Here is a 24,740-nt window from a genome sequence, read left to right on the forward strand (position 1 = left end):
TAGACTTTTGCATTGATATTTGTAAGTGAGATTGGCGGCTGTTTCTGTTTGCAGTATTTTGGTCAGGTGTGGCAACTTTTCTTCCTCCTCCATGCTTTGGAACTGTTTAAATGTAAAGCCCAAACCCTTAATCACTATGTAAGACTGACTACATCCCCAGTGTGCATGTAAACATTTTGGTAAATTCTATGTGCTTTACAAATGTTAACTGTCAGAGGCAGCAATATCCCAAATGTCGGAGTACAAGTGATCCTGAGAGGAGAGTATTAAGATTAAAGGAGGTGAGAGTTGCCTTGATTACCCTAGAGCTGCAGGTACCATTTCCATCTCTTGCCCCCTTTTTTAATGCAACATGAAAAATCAGATTTCCATTCCTATGAGATTCTTATGAATGGAAATCAGGGCTCCCTTCATACATTTGAGATGAGAGTGGGAAGGGGCCTTGGAAGCCCCAAGTCAGCCTCCTTCATTCTAGGAAGACAGAGACACGGCCCCAGAGGTGACAGAATGGCCTGAAAGTGCACTGCATGACTGCGACAGATTTCAAACCCAGGCATGTCACTCTGGCCTTATGTTCTTTCTGTGACTCTAACTGCCTCTCTTGCAGCAACAGAACTGAGAAACTTCTCAGAGGCCCCAGCAACGGACCCCAGCACCCCTTCTATCTCAGTCAGATTTCCCAGACTCATCTCACCTTAGGGATGGTGCACTGTCTGAATAGGCCCTGGGCCACAGCACTGGGCAGAGTAGAAGGAAGGAGAGTGATTTATCATTGTATCTCATGCAGGCTGGCCCAGCTTCGTCTTGTCCTTCACGGAGCAGCTTTGATTGCATCCAATCACATGATTAATTTCTTCATGAACTTTGTCTGCAGAGACGTGAATCATGAATGTGACCTGGAAATGCTCTGGAAGTGCTCGCAATGTGTGACAGAAAGTGGCCTAGAAAAGGCTCCCAGGAGGCCGAGGCGGACGGACCACTTGAGCCCAGGAATTCGAGACCAGCCTGGGCAACACAGGGAGACCCCCATATCTACAAAAAACACACAAAAAATTAGCTGGGCATGGTGGCACACATCTGTAGTCCCAGCTACCGGGGAGACTGAGGTGGGAAGATCACTTGAGCCCAGGGAGGTCAAGGCTGCGGTAAACCATGATCACGCCACTGCACTCCAGCCTGGGCAAGTGAGACCCCGTCTCAAAATAAAATAAAAGGCTCCTAAGGTCAAAGACATGTTGTTAAGCAACCCATTGCTCTGCTCCTGATGGAATTCTTGTTGTCTATTTTGCTGCAAATACCAGGGACTTTGTTTCAGGAAAAATGAAGGCTGGGTCAGGTGTGTCCTCAGCCTCCTGGCTTAATTGGTTTGTTCTCCTGCAGAGGCTAGGAGAGGACCTGGGTAGCGGGGATTCTGACTTATTCCACATTACCTGGCAATGCAGCTATTGAGGGGAAGTGTTTAATCCTCACTCTAGTGGGGCCATCTTCCTTGTCAGCTTCACCCACTCTCCTGCATGTTTTGTGGAAATGGCAAACACCATTTTGTTGAGCAATATAAACACTGGCTTCCTACAGCCGGATCTCTGAGAATGTGCTTGAGATAATCCAGTGACTACAATTTCATTTTTGAATTTCAATTCAAAATTATGTCAGAGCTAAGAGTCCCCTTTGGGGAGTTTGGTCCATTTTCAAAGTGGGAAAATAGAAGTATGCAAGATGAAATAACTTGCTTGAGGTCACACAGTCAAGTACTGGCAGGCCGGGGATGAGAAGCCAGCATGGAACCCATGTGTCCTCCATTCCATTAGGGCTCACTCTTGGGCAAGCATCTCATATATAAAATTTGGGGTTCAGAAGCTCCTCTCCATTTTTAAACTGAAACGAAAGGCTTTGAGTTCTTAAAGGCCTCTCTGCTCATCAGCATCATTAGACATAATTCTGATCTATAAAAGCAAAACCACAATGAATGGCCCTTTGCATGATGTTCTACGAAGCAGCCAAGAGAAAACGAAGCATCAGGTGGAAGCTAGACTTGACACGAAACCACATCTATGTCTAACTTTTCCGTCTTCCTGTCCTGTTTCTTTCATCCACATACATACAAGTTTCTCCTGATTGCATTGCCTTGATAAATCACTCATACAAATGCCTGTTTTAGGCTCTGCAACTAGGAAACCTGCTCTAAAACGACTCCTAGCTGCTCTCTCTGAATCCACGGTTGATGGCTACAATCTGTCCTCCACATCACAAATATGATCATTCTCTATAGGCTTAGACCCTGGAAATAATTTCCATTGCTATTGGGATAAAGAGGAAACATTGCTATGGCCTCCCAGGTCTTTGGCAGAGGTCTGGCTACTGACCTCCTGCTGCTCTGGCCTTGGTCACGCCGGCTTTCTTTCTCCCCCTCTAATTCCCAGCTTTCTTCTGCCTTGGGGCCTTTGCACATCTGGTTCCCCTCCTTGGTATATTTTTCTCTACCATCTTCACACCACTGATCCCTACTCACTCTTCAGCTCTTAGCTCAATCACTGCCCATGGAGGGATGTACCCAGTGGGCCTTGAGTTAGAAGTCCCTCCCTGGCTCACATTAGTTCCTGCCACTTCCTCCCATAGCAGCTTGTACTCCCTCTCTTAGCATTTCATTGTTATCGCTTGTTTTAGTGATCTTTGCATTAGACTATAAGCTCCATGAAGGCAAGGACTGTATTATTAATCTTCTCTTTTATTAGCTTAACATTCTGATGAACTGTATCATTATTAATTAATAAGTAAATTTATTTAAATTTCTTTTATTGTGCACCTGTAATATTCCATGCATGTACTAGTTGTTAATAGACACTGTGGGAAATTGACACTGTCCTAGCCCTCTGGGAGTATATAGTGTAGTGGAGAATATAGAAGTAAATTAAATAATATATCATTAAACAGTGACAAGTGCTATGAAAGCCAACTGCAAGGTACTATTATTATTATTACTATTTATTTTTTGAGACAGAGTCTTGCTCTGTTGCCCAGGCTGGAGTGCAGTGGTGCTGTCATGGCTCACTGCAGCCGCAACCTCCTGGGTTCAAGAAATCCTCCCACCTTAGCCTCCTGCGTAGCTGGGACTACAGGCATGCTCCACCATGCCCAGATAATTTTTTTTGTATTTTTTGTAGAGATGGGGTTTCGCCATGTTGCCCAGGGTGGTCTCGAACTTCCTGGGCTCAAGCAATCTGCCCACCTCAGCCTCCCAAAGTGCTAGGATTACAAGCATGCACCACTGCACCTGGCCAGTATTACCATTTACAAAATTTTTTTTTTCATTGCCAGTATCGGGAGATAATTTGTAGGGTATTATCTGACTCATCATTTTATTCCCTTTACCAAGCAAGTCTGATACACAATGGATGCTAAATAAAAATTTTGAAGGATTAAATAAACAACCTGGCTATTACGTTTTTTTCCCCTCCTTCCCAGATACACATCTAGCCTTCTGAGAGTCCATCAGAATTAATAGGACATTTTCATATACCTCCTCAGTAAGTAGAATGATTTTAAATGCCTTAACTGATTCCAAGGAAATCTGTGAGAAGTGACTGCAAAATCATGGCAACATTTCTGCCTTAGACAGAGTTTCTAAAGGAACCAGCCCTCCGGGAGCTTAAGGGTAAACAGGTTATTATGAATTAAATGTTTGCTATAATTTGCATATATATGATATAGTTGAGTAGTAGTTTTCTTTCATTTATGTATATTTGGGGGAACTTTATATAAATAATGCTAATTTTACAGAGCTCAAAGTATAATTTTCAGATTCTGAGTTGTTATATGTGTTTATACATTGACATGTTTTTCTTCTGTCCAGCTGACATTTAATGCTCAATTGTATTCTAAGGACTGGTGACTGTGCTATAGTTGTTCAATACATTTAACAGCACCCACGATTAATGTATAATACATTTGCTTTAGAATTCTTTATCCAGGGCCAATTTCAAACAACAAAATTGTTTCTATGTGAAAACATAATCAACTTTTTATAATGTATTGATCTATGACATGCTATCTGGGAAGGCATTGTGGCTAAAGTGGCTATGGCCTGGCACAGTGGCTCACGCCTATAATCCCAGCACTCTGGGAGGTTGAGGTAAAAGGATCACTGGTGGCCAGGAATTTGAGACCAGCCTGGGCAACACAGTCAGACCCCATCTCTACAAAAAAATTAGCCAGATGTAGTTGTGCGTGCCTGTAGTCCCAGCTTCTACAGAGGCTCAGGTGGGAGGATCACTTGAGCCCAGGAGTTCGAGGCTAAAGTGAGCTGTAATCATACCACTGCATTCCAGACTGGGTGCCAGAGCAAGACCCTAACTCTAAAAGAAAAGAGAAAAAGAAAAGGAAAAAAATGACTGATTATATAAGTGCTTTTTTTTGTTTGTTTGTTTTGAGACAGAGTCTCACTCTGTTGCCAGGCTGCTGGAGTGCGGTGCGGTGGCGCGATCTTGGTTCACTGCAACCTCCGACTCCTGGTTCAAGCTATTCTCCTGCCTCAGCCTCCCGAGTAGCTGGGATTACAGGCACGCACCACAATGCCCAGCTAATTTTTTTTGTATTTTTAGTAGAGACAGGGTTTCACCATGTTGTCCAGGATGATCTCGATCTTCTGACCTCATGATCCGCCCACCTCAGCCTCCCAAAGTGCTGGGATTTCAGGCATGAGCCACCCCGCCCGGCTGTAAGTGCTATATAAGTGTAAATGATCTATAGAGAAAATGCATGTGTTTCATCCACTCCCAGATAAACATATGTTCAGAAACATACGTGTGTGTGTATAATATATATCACTTAGCTCATCTGAAATATATATTGAAAACATTTAGGCCAGGCACAGTGGCTCATGCTTGTAATCCTAGCACTTTGGGAGGCCGAGGCGAGTGGATCACCTGAGGTCAGGAGTTCGAAACCAGCCTGGCCAACAAGGTGAAACCTCATCTCTACTAAAAATACAAAAATTAGCTGGGTGTGGTGGCAGGCGCCTGTAATCCCAGCTACTTGGGAGGCTGAGGCAGGAGAATCACTTGAAGCCAGGAGGTGGAGGTTGCAGTGAGCCAAGATCGTGCCACTGCACTCCAGCCTGGGCAACAGAGTGAGACCTTGTCTCAATAAATAAGTAAATAAATAAATAAGCAAGCCTGGGCGCAGTGGCTCATGCCTGTAATCTCAGCACTTTGGGAGGCCAAGGCAGGCGGTGCCTGTAATCCCAGCTACTCAGGAGGCTGAAGAAGGAGAATTGCTTGAACCTGGGAGGCGGAGGTTGCAGTGAGCCAAGTTCATACACCTGCATTCCAGCCTGGACAACAGAGCAAGACCCCATCTCCCCCCCACCAAAAAAAAGAGTTTACTTTACTTTTCTTTCTTTCTTTTTTTTTTTTAACAGCTCCTTGTGGAGCACGGCTAACTCATAAGTACTATGTCCAGAGTTGGCCTTAAAATTTTCATTTAACAAACCCATCAGGGAGAGGAATGTCTCATTCTTGTACTGGAAACACTCCTTGAAGAGGAAGGAGCAGGTAAATTGCAGGGAGCAGAGGCAAGGATGAACGTGGAGTCAAAAGGCTGAGCCGATGTGAGAAAATAGCAGCCCCCACATTTAGAATTTAATCATCTTGCATCAGGATTTGAAGACCTGGGCTTCCCTCCTGTCAGATTTATATAGAGTTCATTTTCCTCTAAACTTCTCCAACCTAGGATGTCATAATAAATATAGTAGTAGTATCATATTATAGCATAGGATACCAATTGCTGTGTAGTATTATACTATACTGCTAATAACATATATTATATGGATGCGATAATAGTAATCATAGCAACAAGTAATATTACGGAGCATTTATGATATGTTGGATACTGTGTAAATGTTTTAAATACTGTATTATTTCATCCTCATTCTGAGGTTTGGTTTTTAGCCCCTCATTTTTAGATGAGGAGAATGCATCTTAGAAAAGTTAATTTGGGCCAGGCGCGGTGGCTCACGCCTGTAATCCCAATACTTTGGAAAGCCGAGGCGGGCAGATTGCCTGAGGTCAGGAGTTTGAGACCAGACTGGCTAACATGGTGAAACCCCATCTCTACTAAAAATACAAAAATTAGCTGGGCGTGTTGGCACATGCCTGTAGTCCCAGCTACTTGAGAGGCAGGAGAATTGCTTGAACCCGGGAGGTGGAGGTTGTGGTGAGCTGAGATGGCAACACTGCACTCCAGCCTGGTGACAGAGCAAGATTCTGCCTCAAAAAAAAAAAAAAAAAGGAGAATTTGTCAGGCTGGTTGGCAGTGGCTCACGCCTGTAATCCCAGCACTTTGGGAGGCCAAGGTGAGTGGATCATCTGAGGTCAGGAGTTTGAGACCAGCCTGACCAACATGGAGAAACCCCATCTCTACTAAAAATACAAAATTAGCCAGGCATGGTGGTGCATGCCAGTAATCCCAGCTACTCGGGAGGCTGAGGCAGGAGAATTGCTTGAACCCGGGAGGCAGAGGTTGCGGTGAGCTGAGATTGCGCCATTGCACTCCAGCCTGGGCAACAAGAGTGAAACTCCGTCAAAGAAAGGAAGGGAAGGGAAGGGGAGGGGAGGTGGGGAGGAAAGAGGGGAGGGAGGGAGGGAGGAAGGAAGGAAGGAAGGAAGGAAGGAAGGAAGGAAGGAAGGAAGGAAGGAAGGAAGGAAGGAAAATGTGTCCAAAAAAGCAAAAAATAAAAATTTAAAAACTTTTAAAAGGACAAAACAGAAAAGTTAGTTTGTCCAAATTTACACATCTGGTAAGTGCCGAAGTTGGGAAATGAATCCAGACAAAAGGATTCCAGGGTTAGGGTTACAAATAGCTTTGGAGATCATCTTCCTCCCATCCCTTTACTTCTTGCTCCCTCCGTGATGGAGAGAGCAGATCTTGGGTAATCATAGAGTCACTTCCCAGGGAGGAGCGTGGACGGGGCGGTGTGTGTAAGAAGTCCCCATGTCCCCAAGGGCACAGTCAAGGGAATTCTCCCTCTGCTTTTCTGAGCTCCTCCACCAGGCCCTGGGCTTCCTCCTGCACCCTCTCCTCAACGTTTTTCTTCCCATCCCAAAGTTGCTCAGGATCATAAGGGAGAAGCGTTATGTTTGTTTCCACTTCTCTCCATTACTGAAAAACAGCCCTAGGAGAGAAGCAATGAGCAAAAAAGTACTTTGTATCATAGAGCTCAGCTTTCCCTCAAGTTTCCAGTGCCCCTTATCAGGGATTAAGAGCTGGGAATTTAACAGCGGATCTGTGGTTTGGGTTGAAATGTTTGTTATAAAGAAAATAAAATCCAAGTTCTGGTCAAAGGAGGCAGAAAAGGTGGAACTGGACAAGGGGGATGGTTGGCAGGTAGAGAAAATTCCCAAGAATGGAAGGGTCCTCTGTCTGGTTTTGTTAAAACAAAACAAAACAAAACAAAACAGTCAAAAATGGTATATGATCTCACAAACCCACTTCCTGGGTTGGCTGGTTGGTTGGTTGGTTGGTTGGTTGGTTGGTTTGTCTCTTTCTTTCCTTCTTTCTTTTTCTTTCTCTCTTTTTTTTTAACCTTTAATCTCTTTCTAACTTCTGCTTTAGTTCAGTTCTATATGTGATTTTTCTCTATTAGAGGATAGGCAACTTCGAAGCAAATCAATCTGGGGTTTATGTTTCTATTGTCCTCAGAATTTACTACAGCTAATGTTAGCCTCATCTGAATAAGAAGAAACAGTGGAGCAACGGAACCCAGGATGTTTCATACCAATGCTTGCTTCTTCCTTTGAACAATATATCCTAAATTTCCTATTTCTCTTTTTTTCTTTCTTTTAAAATTGTAAATAAATTTTTTAAATGTTGTACTTTTTTTGGGAGATACGGTCTCACTCTGTCACTCAGGCTGGAGTGCAGTGGTGCCATCATGGCTCACTGCAGCCTTGACCTCCTGGGCTCAAGTGATCCTCCTACCTCAGCCTCCCAAGTAACTGGGACTACAGGCACACGCCACCAGACTTGGCTAATTTTTGCAGAGATGAGGTCTCACTATGTTGCCCATGCTGGTCTCAAAATCCTGGGCTCAAACAATTCTCCTGCCTCAGCCTCCCAAAGTGCTGGGATTATAGGTGTGAGCAACTGCGCTGGGGCCTCCTATTTCTCTTAATGCACCATCAATGTCTAGTGCTCCCAAATCCAAATCTTAGGGGCATCTTCTCATCCTTCTTGCCCTTCACTTTACATATCTGCTTTTGCTAAGCCTTATTGATTGACTCCATCTCCAAAATGTCATTCTCATCTTTCCCTTCCTGCCAATCCATACTGCACCACTATACTTCAGGTTCTAACATTTTCAGAAATCTAAAAAGTTACACTTGTCTCAGACTAGTTTCCTCTATCGGTCCTCTAACTCCACAGAGTTGCCATATTACTCAAAACCAAATTACAAGGACAACACTGATGTCTTTAAAATCTCAGCCTTTCCGCCATTACTGCATGTCCCTCAGCTCCCACTCTGTGCGTGATGGGCCAAGCATAGCTGTTCACTAAACTCATCCGCGCTGTTTTGCGTCCTCATTTTGCTCATTCTTTCCCTTGTGCTTACAGTTGTGCTCCTGCTCTTTTTGCTTCTTTGAGTTTCTAACTATCACTTTAAGAGCCATCTCAAAAACCTTCTCTTTGAAGTCTTTCCTGTACTTCTCTACTGGAGGTAATCTCTCCTTTAACTTTACTTTGTAATGCTTTAATGCAATTTATATTTTCTCTCTTTTTTCATCATTTGTTTACTTGCGCAATTCCTTATTCTAGATTTTGGTGTCCTATAACTTAGAATGAGGTTACAGGATTGGATACAGGTTACAGGATATCATGTGTCACAGGATATTTCCTGTGACACATGATAGTCTCTTACCTTCCACATGGAAGATGTTCAATACATAATTTTTAAAATATTCATCACTAACCCCGTCTCTACTAAAAATAAGAAAAAAATTAGCCAGGCGTGATGGTGCGCACCTGTAGTCCCAGCTACTCGGGAGGCTGAGGCAGGAGAATCACTTGAACCTGGGAGGCGGAGGTTGCAGTGAGCTGAAACTGCACCACTGCACTTCAGCCTGGGCAACAGAGGGAGACTCCATCTAAAAAAAAAAAAAAGAAAAGAAATTCATCCCACATCTACAAAATTGGCAAGCACTTAAAAATTATAGTACCCAGAGAAATCAAGCTTGTGGCAAATTTGATGCATTCATTTGGTCACTTTGCATATCGCTATATATTTTGGAAATGATTTTGGAAATTAAAGCAACATTTACAGCAAAAACCATTAAAATTATCTTTGATCCATTAATTGCTGTCTTAAGAATTTATACAAATAAATAATTCAGGCCAGGCATGGTGGCTCACGCCTGTAATCCCAGCACTTTGGGAGGCCGGGGCGGGCAGATCATGAGGTCAGGAGATCGAGACCATCCTGGCTAACATGGTGAAACCCCGTCTCTACTAAAAATACAAACAAATTAGCCAGGTGTGGTAGCGGGCACCTGTGGTCCCAGCTACTCAGCAGGCTGAGGCAAGAGAATGGCGTGAACCTGGGAGGCGGAGCTTGCAGTGAGCCGAGATTGCGCCACTGCACTCCAGCCTAGGCGACAGAGCAAGACTCCATCTCAAAAAAAAAACAAAAAGAAATAATTCAACAAAAGATATAAGATGTACACTACAATGCTATTATCAATCAAGGAAAATGACTGAGGCAAGTCTCAAACCATTTTAGCAGGTTTATTTGCCCAAGTTAAGGACGTGTGTGCAGGAGACAGGTCTATGCCTTTCTCCAAAGATGATTTTGAGGGCTTCAGTATTTAAAAGGGAAAGAGCAGTGTATTAGTCTGTTTCACACTGCTATAAAGAACTACCTGAGACTGGGTAATTTATAAAGAAAAGAGGTTTGACTCACAGTTCCACACAGCAGGGGAGGCCTCAGGAAACTTACAATCATGGTAGAAGGCGAAGGGGAATCAAGGCACTTCTTACATAGTGGTAGGAGAGAGAGAGAGAGAGAGAGAGCAAAAGGGGAAGTGCCATACTTTTAAACCATCAGGTCTTGTGAGAACTCACTCACTATCACAAGAACAGCAAGGGGGAAATTCGCCCCCATGATCCAATCACCTCCCACCAGGCCCCTCCCCTAACATGTGTTACAATTTGACATAAGATTTGGGTGGGGACACAGAGCCAAACCACATCAGGTGGGATATTCAGAAATACACAATTTTCATGTAAGGGAGGACAGCGGAAAATAGTCATTCATGCCTTCATCTGGCTCAGTGGAACTGTGTTTTTACATATGATAATGTAGACAGCAGGTCAGAGGAGACAATCAGATATGCATTTGTCTCAGGTGGGCACAGGGATGATTTGAGTTCTGTCCTGTGTCTCCCATCTGTGAAGATAAGCTATCAATTTGCATTGCCATGGTGAACTTTAACAGAAACGCTTTAGGGTAAAGACCTTGGGACCCACAAGGAATTTCCTGGTGGGCAGAGTGTGAAGGAGGTATGTAGCTGTTCATCTTTGTAGCCATCTTATTTAGGAACCAAAATGGGAGGCAGTTCCCAGCTTGACTTTTCCCTTTGGTTTAGTGAGTTTGGGGTCCCAAGATTTATTTTCCTTTCACACCATCAATACTAATTTAAGAAATCTGTGAACAATCTAAGTTCTAATAATTGGGTAACAGTTTGCATAATTATAATAAACCAATATTAGGAAAACAACCAACTATGAAAATGATAATTAAGAAAACTATGTAGAAATATCAGAAATATTAATAACATTTTAGAAGAAATTAGTATGCAAAAATTTCTGGGCTGGGCATGGTGACTTACACCTGTAATTTCAGCAATTTGTGAGGCTGAGGTGGGCAAATTCCTTGAGCCTAGGAGTTTAAGACCAGTCTGAGCAACATAGTGAGACCCTGTCTCTAATTTAAAAAAAAAGAAAGAAAAGAAAAAATGTCTATATACTATAAATACAACTGTGTAAAATATGCATGTATATGGACAATATCTGAGAGACAGTACATAACAATAAAAATAAATGTGTTAGTATATTGAGGCAATATGCTTAGTGGTATGGGCTCTCAAACTAATCAGACTACATTCAAATCTTATCTCCAGCACTTTCTTCTTTGGGCAAGTTAATTAACTTTTGTTTGTTTGTTTGTTTGTTTTTGAGACAGGGTCTCACTCTGTCACCCAGGGTGGAGTGCTACAGTGTGATCTCGGTGCACTGTAGCCTCAACCTCCCGGGCTCAGGTGATTCTCCCATCTCAGCCTCTCGAGTAGCTGAGACTACAGGCACATACCACCACGCCCAGCTAGTTATTTATTTATTTATTTATTTATTTATTTATTTATTTATTGTAGTTCTTAGTAGAGACAGGGTCTTACCATGTTGACCAGCCTGCTCTCGAACTCCTGGGCTCAAGCCATCTTCCCAATCAGCCTCCCATAGTGCTGGGATTACAGGTGTGAGCCACTGAGCCTGGCCTATGTAACTTCGATTGCCTCAATAACTTCATATGAAGGATGAAAACAAAAAATAGTATCTTCCTCATGGGACTACTGTGCTGACTAAATATGATAATGCATGCAAAATCCTTAGTAGAGTATCTGGCACATAAAAGGTACTCATAAATGTTAGCTGTCATAATAATAATAATAATAATAATAATAATAATAATAATAATAATAATGAGAATTGTTATTTTCTCAAACTCCTGAGATCAAATGATCCCAAATTCCAAAGTGCTGAGATTATAGGCGTGAGCCACCACTCCTGGCCTGAAAATTGTTAGATGCGATTGCAGGAGTACTTTTTTTTTTCTCTCTCTCTTTTTTTTTTAGAGATGGGGGCTCACTATCTCGGGCAAGCTGGTATCAAACTCCTGGCCTCATGTGATCCTCCCATCTCAGCCTGCCAAAGTGCTGGTATTCTAGATGTGAGCCACTGTGCCTAGCCCTACCTCCTTTTTTAAAGAGATATAATCTCACTCTGTCGCTCAGGCTGGAGTGCAGTGGCATAAACCTAGCTTACTGCAGGCTTGAGCTCCTGGGCTCAAGCAATCCTCCCACCTTAGCCTCCCGAGTAGCTGGGATACAGGTGTGCGGCACCATACCCAGGTAATTTTTAAAACGTCTTGAGAGAAAAGGTCTTGCTATGTCACCCAGGCTGGTCTTGAACTCCTGGAGTCAAGCAATCCTCCCATCTCAGCCTCTCAAAGTTCTGAAATTATAGGAGTCAGTCACTGTGCTTGGCCTAAATATTTAAAACAGAGGAAACTCAATCCAGGGAATTGGCATAAAGGAGATGGAAACACTGAGAGGCCACACCAGGGCAGCAAGCCAGCCTGGTGATTATTAGCAGCAGTAAGTGGCTACCACCTCCCAGTGGAGGCACAGAAGGAGGAGTTGGCATCCTTGGAGCTCAGGGGCTGGGTTACCTGACAAGAGCCGGAACCAAAGCGGGTCTGTCCTGAAGGAGCTGGAGCGGCAGGGGACATACAGCCTAGGGGGAGATGCTAGCCCTAGCCTCCTCTCTCCTCCACTCCCCACTCTCTTGCCATTGCCTCCCTTTGGCTGATTCTACCAGAAGGCAGCTGTTAAAGAACTGTGGGAAGTCCAGCCTGCAGCACCCTAAAACTGTTGAATAAATAGGGCCCATGACAGACAGGAGAGAAATGGTTCTCAGGTCAAGCACAGAGAAAAATGGATCATTCCTGAGGGAGAAAGCATTCCCCAAGAGGTCAGATTCTCAGGCAGGTGAGATGCTGCAGGACCTGGGGCACAGGTGGAGATTCTCCCAGTCAGGAGAAGGTACACTTTTTCAGTTGCAACCAGAGGAAAAAAGGAGAATATGGGTGTAGAGGCAGCTAGACCTATAGATAAAATGTTGAAGAGGAGAGAGAGTTCCTTGGTGATGCCTCTATTTTTTTTTTTTGGAGACAGAGTCTTGCTCTGTTGCCCAGATTGGAGTGCAGTGGCACAATCTCGGCTCACTGCAATCTTTGCCTCCCAGGTTCAAGCGATTTTCCTGCCTCAGCCTCCCGAGTAGCTGGGATTACAGGCGTGCACCACCACACCCAGCTAATTTTTGTATTTTTAGTAGAGACGGGGTTCCACCATGTCGGCCAGGCTGGTCTCAAAATCCTGATATCAGGTGATCCATCCTCCTCTTCCTGCCAAAGTGCTGGGATTACAGACGTGCGCCACCGCACCTGGCCTATTTTTTTTTTTAATCCGTTATGATTCAATGGCTCTGAGAGTGTAAGTGCATAATTGGGGGTTAGTAGGAGAAATAAGGGGTCTCCGAGAGTAGAAAAGTGAGCAAAATCAAGGAACTAACCGAGCCGATCAAGACACTAGTCGAGGTCTGCAGGTATAAATGTAAAGGGAAGCTGGTCTAATTCTTGTGAGAATTTCCCTAGAAGTGCTCATTTTCTGAGCACAAACACAGAGAAGACAGGTGGTTGAATTCTTCCGGGGTTGGAGTATATGCCAGGCAAATATGATGGAGGGAGAGGGGGACAGTGTGTTTTCCAGGGACTCACTATAATCATGAGCTATGTGAAGGGTGCTTTGCTTTTTGTTTGTTGTGAGGCATTGTCTTGCTCTGTCTCCCAGGCTGGAGTGCAGTGGCGCCATCAAGACTCGCTGCAGCCTCAGCAGATCCTTTCTCCTGGGCTCAAAGGATCGAAGCAGCTGGGACTACAGGCGCTCGCCACCATGTCCAGCTAATTTTTTTTTTTTTTTTTTTTTTTTTTTTTTTGTAGAGACAAGGGCTCATTATGTTGCCCAGGCAGGTCTCAAACTCGTGGACTCAAGCTATTCTCCCACCTCAGCCTCCCAAACTGCTGGGATTATAGGCATGAGCCACCACGCCCAGCCCAGACTGCAGCTTTGATGCCCTTTGTCCAGCTTATTAAGCCTTTTTGCCCCATAGGGCAAGTAGGAGAGACGACTCCGCCTGGAATCAGGGGAGTTCCAGCAGTGGCCACTCTTCTTCCCCAGCAAGCACCATGGCAAGCCTCTCAAGGTTGTCCCTGATCATCCCTGTGGGAGTCTGGTCGTGCACCCAGAGGAAAGGGCTGCGAGAGGAGATAAGCCTCTTCTGTTTCCTTAGGTTTGCTCGCCCGCCTAGGACTTCACATATTCTTGCCAGCCCTCACTTGGCCATTAGCAATTCATGAAACATTTCTAGTTGAATCACCTTATACTGTGCGAGAGTGCTATTTGTCCCAGGCCAGCACGTGTTCCAGCCCTGTGTCGCCTGTCTTTCCTAGCTTTCAGGTAACACCTTTCCCTGAACCCTCAGTTCTCTGAGAATTCAAGAAAAGTTAATTTACTGTTGAGGTGTTTTTTTTTTTTTTTTATGGGTAGAGCAATGCTTTTCTAGCTTTTTACTTCTCCAAGCTAAAACTGGAAGTCCTCAAATTATATTTATTGTAATACTCATAAATATTAAAGGTTTTCTGCCTGAGCTGGGTGCAGTGGCTCATGCCTGTAATCCCAACACTCTGTGAGGTTGAGGTGGGAGGATAGCCTGATGCCAGGAGTTTGAGACCAGCCTCAGCAATATAGTGAGACACTATCTCTAGAAATAAAAATAAAAAATTAGCCAGGTGTGGTGGCACATGCTTATAGTCCCAGCTACCCAGGAGGCTGAGTTGGGAGTGTGGCTTGAGGCCAGGAGGTCAGGGCCACAGTGAACCATGAATGCACCACTGCAGCAGGGGGTGGCAGAGCAAGACCCCATCCCAAAAGACAAAACAAAACAAAGTTTTCTGCCCATGGAAAGAATATTTTATCCAAATGTAATAGTAGTTTCAATGAAAAGGTCATTCCGCCATTCCTTGTGCATGGGAGCAGAAGTCTTCCCATTCATTCTTCACCCCACTGCAGCCCAGCTCTGCCCTCTTTCTACTGACATGGCTCCTGCTAAGGATGTGAACACCACCTCCTTGGCCAAATCCACATCTATGGTCCATGAACCCAACTGACAACTCTTCTTCCTTGGCTTCTGAGTCTCCCCGTCTCCCGGTGTCCTTCCCACCGCTGGGGCTGGTCTTTCCCAGGCTGCTCAGAGGGCCCCTTCATCTGCCTGGCAGCGATATCCCGTCCCTCCTGCTCTCCTGCGGTGTAGACACCACCTACCCATCAAGAGGAGAGGCCTTACTCCTCTCACTGTGAATTTGGGTTGGCTGTTGGGAGTTGCTTGCAATGAATAGACTGTGGCCATACATTCTGAGGTTTGATAGGCAGAAGCTTCGCAGCCTCTGCCTCGCTCTCTAGATGTCCCCCAGGAGGCTCCCTCCCGGGTTCCAGGCGCCAAGCCATGAGGTGGGCAGACCATAAAGATGCTCCGATTGATGCTCCCAGCTGACCTCAGCTTTGGGGTCATCCCCGCTCAGAAGCCAGACTTGTAAGTGAAGAAGCCTCAGCGGGATTCCAGCCCTCAGCCATTTGAATCCACGCAGCTGTTCAGGGTGGAAAAAATTGGATGTCTGCTGAGGCCCCAGGCTTAGTGGATCAGGGAAAAGCCATTTTCACTGTACCCCGTTCAGATTCCTGACCCACAGAACTTATAAGGATGAAAAATGCTGGTTGCTTTACATCACAGAGTTTGGGGAGGTTTGTCACATAACAAGAGATACTTGGAAGGCTCTCCCATGTCTCCTCACTCTTTATGGAGAAACTCGTGAATTTATATGTACACATTTAAAATATATTTATTTAGCTTGGCGCAGTGGCTCACGCCTGTAATCCCAGCACTTTGGGAGGCCAAGGCAGGCAGACCATTTGAGTCCTGGGGTTCGAGACCAGCCTGGGCAATATGGTGAAACCCCATCTCTACTAAAAATACAAAAATTTGCTGGGCATGGTGCCTGTAGTCCCAGCTACTCGAGAGTCTGAGGTGGGAGGATCACCTGAGGCATGATGGTGCCACTACACTCCAGCCATGGTGACCCTGTCTCAAAAATCAAATAAAATTTATGTAACATATATTTGTATATCATATATTTATATTATTATAGTTATTAATATATAATACACATAATATATAATTATAATATTTATATATTATAAATTATAAATATATGCTGTAACATATTATGTATTTATGTAAATATATCTATTTTTAAGTATATTTACTTCTGTCTCTCACACCTGCGTCCCTGTAATTCTGGTGCTTTTCAAGGAAGCAATGCCCTCCACACCCCAGTGTGTCAGTGTGAAGTGCGTGGATGGGTTGCATAATTGCATAGTGGGTTGTTCCTATTTATGTAAGCCAGATTCTCCCATAGATCTCTACAATTTATATGTCAATAGATACTACTAAATTCCTTTCCAAAAATGTTATAGTATCTGTGCTCCCTCAGATAAGGCATGAGGGGCTGTTTATCCATGCCTCTAAGAACACTAAGTTATTTTAAACTTTGCATTTCAGTGAATGAACAATAGCTTCTAATATTGGTATGTGGCTCAGATGAATAAAATAAAGTAAGAGTTTGATCTGTTGCCATCTGTCAATGAGATAAAAATGTAAAGATTAAGAAATGAGAGGTGGGGCATAGTGGCTCACACCTGTAATCCCAGCTCTTTGGGAGGCCAAGGTAGGAAGCTTGTTTGAGCCCAGGACTTCAAGACCAGCCTAGGCAACATAGTGAGACCCAATCTCAACTTAAAAAAAAAAAAGAAATGAGGCAAAATATTGAGTCAACAGTTACCAGGAAAGGTTTCAACAACTTGATTAGTTAGACATATATTCCAGGAATATGCAGCACTATGTTATAGCTATTTAAAGATGTCAGAAAGCAGGGCAGGCATGGTGGCTCATGCCTGTAATTCCTGCACTTTGGGAGGCCAAGGCAGCAGGATTGCTTGAGCTCTGGAGTTCAAGAGCAGCCTGGGCAACATAGTAAGACCCCATTTCTACAAAAATTACAAAAATTAGCCAGGTGTGGTGGCACTTGCCTTTAGTCCCAGCCACTCGGGAGGCTGAGGCGGGAGGATTGCTTGAGCCCAGGACTGTGAAACCAGCCTGGTCAATATAGCAAGACCCTGTCTCTTAAATAAATAAATAACAAAAAAATAATTAAAGATCTCAGAAAGCTATTTAGTATTTTAGCAGTTATTCCATTTACTAAGGTATTACTTATTGAATTGTTTCCCCCCCAGAAAAATGTTGGCACCCTAACCCCCAATATCTGTGAATGTGAACTTATTTGGAAACAGGATCTTTACAGAGGTCAGGTTGAAATGAGGTCACAGGTGGGCCCTAAGCCAATATGACCGTCCTTATAAAAAGGGGACATTTGGGCACAGAGACAGACACGCACACGGGGAGAATGTCACATTAACATGAAGGCAGAGCTCAGGGTGATGCACCTACAAGCCAAGGAACTCCAAAAATTGCCAGAAAGCCACCAGCAGCTAAGGCAGAGGTACGGAACAGATTCTCCCTCACAGGTCTCAGAAGGAACCAACCCTGCCAACACCTTGATCTCAGACTTCCAGCCTCCCAAGCTGTGAGACAATTAAGTTCTGTTGTTCTCAGCCACCAAATTTTTGGTCCTTTGTTATGGCAGCCCTAGGGAACTAATAGAGAAGGAAAACTAAAATATCAATGAATGGCTCTTTTCTCTGTTATTTTCTAAAATAGAAAGGTTAGTGGAAGGACGAGCTGAATTATCTGTTCCCATTACAGGCTAGTAAGGAGTGGTAACAAGAATTTTAAGGAAAGTTTGGAAACCAATTTTTTCAGAGTTACCCAAACTGCAAGTTTTAGACCAACAATTTCCCCCCTTTTCAGAGCAATCTAGCCCAGTGGCCTCCAGCTCCAGTTTTAAAATTAATGTAAAAGGTCATGCATACCCAATATAATCAACTTGTTTTTCAAAAAGGGAGGTTGTAGAAGGAGAGCTTGGTTACTTCTTCTTTTTTTATTTTTCTTTTTTCTTAAACTCAGTGGTAAGCATTGGTTGCTTCTTTAGTAAACAAATGTACCTTGATCTTAGGTGAGAGAGGCCAAAACTCACTTCTCTTGTAGCACTAAATACACTGCATTGTATTTAACTAATGATTCATAAATATGCTTTGAAAGAATTTAGTTTCTACTTTTCCAGGACTTGCAATTTTATAATTTTAAGTGGTTTGGAGGAGACTTTCAGACTGTCCTAAATTTTTTGTATTGTGTGTTACTGGATACATATAAAGGAATATATGTAACACATCTAAATTTTGAAGCATAATAACAAAAGGAATTATTTGTGAGCCTATTATCCAACTGAAGAACTAAAACATGGCTGGTACCATTGTAGCTCCCTGTGCGTGACACCCCTGATTTGACCCTCCCTCCTCTCCATCCCCCTAGTGTCCAGGCTGTCATTGAAAGCACAGTGATTTTTATGTCTAGTCATTGTCTGCTGTTGTGGCCACAGTGCCACCGCATCCTGTGTGTCATGGGAAACTACACCCCAAGCATGACTGCTCCAGCTCCCTCAACCCTGAGACCTCTGGGTAACAACTCTTATTTCAAAGGTTCTCAGATTGTTTTTATCTCAATTAGATTCACAGCATGAACCTGCAGGATACTTCGGGTCTGTTTCTGATGTTCATCTCAGTGGAGCTACCAGAGCATCTGTTGTCATATAATTAAACAAACAAACAATTATATATGTTTTGTTCATAGTTTGTGGGAGCTTCTAAACCATTGGAATTTCCTGAGTGTTAGAAGTGCCATTGGTAGGCCGGGCACAGTGGCTCACACCTGTAATCCAAGCACTTTGAGAGGCCAAGGCAGGTGGATCACTTCAGGCCCGGAGTTTGAGACCAGCCTGGCCAACATGGTGAAACCCTGTCTCTACTAAAAATACAAAATTTGCTGGGCATGGTGGCAGATGCCTGTAATCCCAGCTACTTGGGAGGCTGAGGCAGGAGAATCACTTGAACCTGGGAGGTGGAGGTTGCAGTGAGCGAGACTCCATCTCAAAAAAAAAAAAAAGTGTCTTTTGAACATAGCGGATCCCTGGGATCACACCTGAGTATGTGCCAATGAGATGATTCAGGTGGGCTCTAGGATAGTTTTAAGATGGGGGCCAGCCATGCCAGAAAGACCAGCCATATGTTTAGAGGGTTGGGGCTTTGAGCCAAGTGATATCAGCCTGAACTCTCAACCTCCATGGAGGAGAGGAGGCTGGAGACTGAGTTCATGAGTTCAATGACATGGCCAATGATTCGATCAATCATGCCCATGTAATGAGACCCTAGTAAAAACTCTGGACACTGAGGCTCAGGTGAGCTTCCTGGCTGCTGAACACATTGGTGTGCCCGGGAGGTAATACATTATGTTTGAGAGCCTCCCAGACCTCACCTTATGGGATTCTCTATTTGTATCCTTTATAGAATAAAACTGTAAGTATAGCAACTTCCTGAGTTCTATGAGTTGTTCTAGCAAATTATCATACCTGAAAGGGTCATGGGAAACTCTGAATTTTTTTTTAGTCAGTTGATAAGAAATATGGGTGACCTGGGGACCCTTGAATTTGCAGCTGGCATCTGAGGTGAGGGTAGTCTTGCTGGGGACTGTGTCCTTGATCTATGGAGTCTATGCTAACTCTGGGTAGTTAGTATCAGAATTGCATTGCAGTATGGTAGCATCTAGTCAGTTGCTTAGTGCAGAACAGACACCGTTGAATTAGTTAATCAACATTTTTTGCTAAATATTCAGGTGCCAAAGAAAATTAACCTGTATTTTGATTTGAAACATACCATATCTTTTCTGGGCATCATCAACAATTGGAATATGTCCTCTGCCAAGGGATTTATCACCCTGATCAATCAGAGCTTCCTTCACTGCCTTATATCCATGGAAGACCATGGTGGGCCAGGATCCAAAGTACAGGGTGTAAACAGAGTCGTACTCTTTGGCCAACTGGAAAGAGATGCAAGCACCTGTGTAAGTGCTAGTGTGAAATCTGTTGAAGGTTTGGGGAGAAATTAAGTAATAATTTTACATGTGGCTTAGCCTTTGCTCCATCAGTTCCATTTTAGGAATTCAACCTGAGGCATTGACTTGCATTCATTCTTTCCTTCATTTATATATGCAATCACTCAGCAAATATTTACTAAGCATCTATGCTATGTCAGACAGTGTGCACAGCCCAGGATTCCTCATGGAAAGTCTGGTGAAAATGACAGGAAATAAACAGCCAAACAAACTACATTTGCAATACAAATTGAGCATAATTCTATAAAGTGATAAAGAGTATACTGTGTTGGATGACAAAGGGAGAACTTAATAAAATAAGTAAGAGAAGGCTTTTATGAGGAGGTAGTATTTAAGTTAAAACTAAAGGTGAGGAGGAAGCAGCCAGGATAAGGGGTTCAGGGAGAGCTCACTATGCAGGTACAAACTATTTCAAGGATGATATCCATATATTGGCCAGGCACAGTGGCTCACGCCTGTAAACCCAGCACTTTGAGAGGCCAAGGTGGGAGGATAGCTTGAGCCCAGGAGTTCAAGACCAGCCTGGGTAACATGGTGAGATCTCATCTCTAAAAAAAAAAAAGAAAAAAACCAACATATATTTATGGTGGTGTTGTTCAAGGAGGAAAATGTGGTACTAAAGTATCCAACAACTAGGGGTTGGTTTTGAAACTTATTTTACATTCATGCAATTAAATTCAAAGCAACCACTTGAAATTAGTTACAGGAGGTTATATAATGTTATGGAAACATGCCCTCCAGCCCAGGTGACAGAGCGAGTCTCTGTTTCAAAAATAAAACATAAAAATGGGCAAAAGATCTGAAGAGACATGTCACCAACAAAAGATCTATAGATGGTACTATAGCTTGAATGTCCCCTCCAAAAATCAGGCTGAAATTTCATTGCCATGGTAACAGTGCTGAGACAGGACCTTTAAGACTTGTGATTAGGTCATGAAGGCATTGCCCTCCTGAAATAATTAGTGTTATTGTGGGCTTGGGTTAGTTATCACAGGACTGTGCTCCTGATAAAAGGGTGAAGTTTGGCCTTCTTTTGCTGTGTCTCTCGTGCGTGCTTTCTGGCTGTGTGTTATGATACAGCAAGAGGCCCTCATCAGATGTGGCCCCTCAATCTTGGATTTCCCAGCCTCCAGAGCCATGAGCCAAAAAAACGCTTCATTTCTTTCTAAATTACCCAGTCTGTGGTATTCTATTACTGTAGCAGAAAACAGAATAAGACAGATGGCAAATGAGCATATGAAAATATGCTCTACATCATATATCATTAGGAAATTGCAAATTAAAACAGCAATGAGATACCACTACACATCTGTTAGAATGGCCAAAATCCAAAACATGGACAACTCCAAATGGTGATGAGGATGTGGGGCAACAGGAACTTTCCTTCATTGCTAGGAAGGAATACAAAAAATGAAACTGCCATTTTGGAAGACAGTTTGGCAGTTTTTTTGTTTGTTTGTTTTTAAGACAAGGTCTTGCTCTGTTGCCTGTGTTGAAGTGCAGTGACTTGATCATAGCTCACTGCAGCTTCTAACTCCTGGGCACAAGTGATCCTCCTGCCTCAGCCTCCCAAGTAGCTGGGACCACACCTGGCTAATTTTTAGATTTTTTTTGTAGTGATGGGGTTTTACTATATTGCCCAGGCTTTTCTTGAACCTACGGCCTCAAGCCGTACTCCCACCTTGGCCTCCCAAAGTGTTGGGATTACAGGTATAATTGACCACACCTTGCCTAGTTTGGCGTTTCTTAAAGTAAGCATACTCTCACCATGTGATCTGCAATCACACTCCTTGGTATTTACCCAAAAGAGCTGTAAACTTATGTCTGCACAAAAACCTGCACGTGGATGTTTGTAGCAGCATTTTTACAATTGAAGCAACTAAGATGTTCTTCGGTAAGTACATGAATAACTAAACTATGGTACATCTAGATAATGGAATATTATTCAGTGCTAAAAAGAAATGTGCTATCAAATCAAGAAAAGACATGGAGGAAACTTAAATGCATATTATTAGGTGAAAGAAGCCAATCTGAAAGGGTGATAGATGGTATGCTTCCAACTATATGACAGTTTGGAAAAGGCCAAAGTATGGAGACAGCAAAAAAGATCGGTGTTTGCCAGGGCTTGGCGGGAGGGAGGGATAAACAGGCACAGCATAGGCGATTTTCAAGGCAGGAAACTATTCTGTTTGACACTATAGTGGTGGGTACCTGGTCATACACATTTGTCCAAACCCACAGAATGTACAACATCATAAGAGAACCTAAGTAAACTATTGTCTCTGAATAACGATGACATGTCAATGCAAGTTCATCAGTTGTAACAAATGGACCCTCTGGTGTGAGAGGTCAGTAGTGGGGGACATTGTACATGTGTAGGGGCAGGAGGTATATGAGGACTCTCTGTATTTTCCACTCAGTTTGGGTGTGAACCTAAAACTGTTCTAAAAAGTAAAATCTATTTTTAAAAAAATTACCTCTGTTCCCCTTCTCTGCATTATTTTTTCTACAGCACTTATAATACTATGATGATATATATATATAACATATATATGTATATTACAGTATTACAGGTTGAGTGTTCCTAGTCCAAAAATCTGAAATCTGAAAAGCTTCAAAATTCAAAACTTTTTGCATGCCTACATGACACCACAAGTGGAAATTTCCACACTTTACCTCATGTAATGGGTTGCAGTCAAAACGCAATCAAAACTTTGTTTTCTGCACAAAATTATTAAAAACAGTATATAAAGTTTACCTTCAGGTCCATTAAGATGCATATGAAACATAGATTAATTTCATGTTTAGACCTGGGGCCCATCTCCAACATATCTCATTATGTATATGCAAATATTCCAAAATCATGGCCGGGTGCGGTGGCTCACACCTGTAAACCCAGCACTTTGGGAGGCTGAGGCAGGTGGATCACCTGAGGTCAGGAGTTCAACACCAGCCTGGGCAACATGGCGAAACCCAGTCTCTACTAAAAATACAAAAATTAGCCGGATGTGGTGGTGCACCTCTATAATCCCAGCTACTCGGGAGGCTGAGGCAGGAGAATCTCTTCAACCCAGGAGGCGGAGGTTGCAGTGAGCCAAGATTACATCACTGCACTCCAGCCTGGGTGACAGTGAGACTCCGACACACACACACACACACACCATATATATATATATACACACACACACACACATGCACACATACACACACACACTATATATATATATTTTGGAATATATATATATATATTCCAAAATCTGAAAAAATCTGAAATCTGAAACACTTCCAGTCCCAAACATTTTGATAAGGAATACTTAACATGTGTTGACTTGTTTTGGTTTTGTCTCACTCTCCTTATTAGAATTGTTTAAGTTATACAAGGGCAGGGTTTTTTCCTCCTCTTTTGTTCATGGCAATGCTCCCAGACTCTAAAGGGCACCCTGCCAAAAAATATGGCTCATGGAATGTTTATCTAAGAAATTAGTGCTGAGGCTTACCATCAGATCAATGTCCTGTGCTGCTTCTCCTGTCCTAGAGAACACGTTTTGCAATGAATTTATGGAGACAACGCTTTCACCCAAACAGCATTTCCAAAGGTACGAATATCAGCCAGGGTAGCCAAGCTGGGCTGCATTAGAGCTGGGTGTTGCGGAGAGGAGTGGAGATCACTCTCTAGAAAGAGGATCACAAAGCCTCCCATGGATCACTTAGTGTAAAATAATAGTAATAATATCCAAGGGCATTTATTACTTTTTTTTTTTTTTTAAGCAGAGTCTTGCTCTGTCACCCAGGCTGGAGTACAGTGGTGCAATCTCGACTCACTACAACCTCCACCTCCCAGGTTCAAGCAATTCTCCTGCCTCAGCCTCCTGAGTAGCTGGGACTATAGGCACGTGCCACCAGACCCGGCTAATTTTTGTATTTTTAGTAGAGCCTGGGTCTTGCCATGCTGGCCAGGCTGGTCTCGAACTCCTGACCTCAGGTGATCCAATTTATTACATTTTTACATTTCCATGGCTTGCTTTTTGGTGTTATATGATGGGGGCATTGGAAGCTTTCCAATTAAAATATGTTCTGTCCCCAGGATTTTCTCATTCACTAGAATTCAACCAATAACTCAAGTTAGGTTAACACCCTCACTACCTGCTCTGCAGTGCTCCAGTCCTAAAGCCAGAGGATATCTGTCTTGTATGACAGTAATAAACAACCAAAAGTAGCTCCGTGATGTGAAGAACTAAGAAAGGCTGAGGTAAGACTGCTGGCCCGCAGTGGTCTGAGACGCAGAACCTGGCCTAGAGATGACCAGCCTTGGAATCAAAGCCCCTTATCTTGGAGAGAGATGCAAGGGCATCCTTGGGGTTTCGTTGCAGCCTATTCCCAATCATGGGAAGGGGAGTTGGGCTGGGAGAAGCCCTCCCTGTGTGACTTTTCTTCCATACCAAAAAGAAAATCAGGCAAGTGACGCACATCGCAAGAGCCGAGCAGCGGGTTCCAGCAACTCCACTTCATCCCTGGTGTTAGCAACCATCTGGGTCACCAGTCAGAAAGCAAAAGCTTGTAGAGGAGCAGCCCAGCTGGCTACCGTGGCTGATATTCATACCTTTGGAAATGCTGCTTGGGGGAAAGATATTATCTCCCTAAATTCATTGCAAAAACATATTCTCTAGGACAGAAGCAGCAGC

At 43.4% G+C, this 24,740-nt stretch overlaps 1 pseudogene; it reads right to left on the bottom strand.

Moving 5' to 3' along the window:
- Positions 1-779: 779 nt before the first annotated feature.
- Positions 780-24,527, bottom strand: LOC129524827 (cytochrome P450 2C23-like; annotated as a pseudogene).
- Positions 24,528-24,740: the final 213 nt, after the last annotated feature.

The sequence above is a fragment of the Gorilla gorilla genome, chromosome 8, assembly GCF_029281585.2.
Source record: "Gorilla gorilla gorilla isolate KB3781 chromosome 8, NHGRI_mGorGor1-v2.1_pri, whole genome shotgun sequence".
Classification (NCBI taxonomy): domain Eukaryota; kingdom Metazoa; phylum Chordata; class Mammalia; order Primates; family Hominidae; genus Gorilla; species Gorilla gorilla.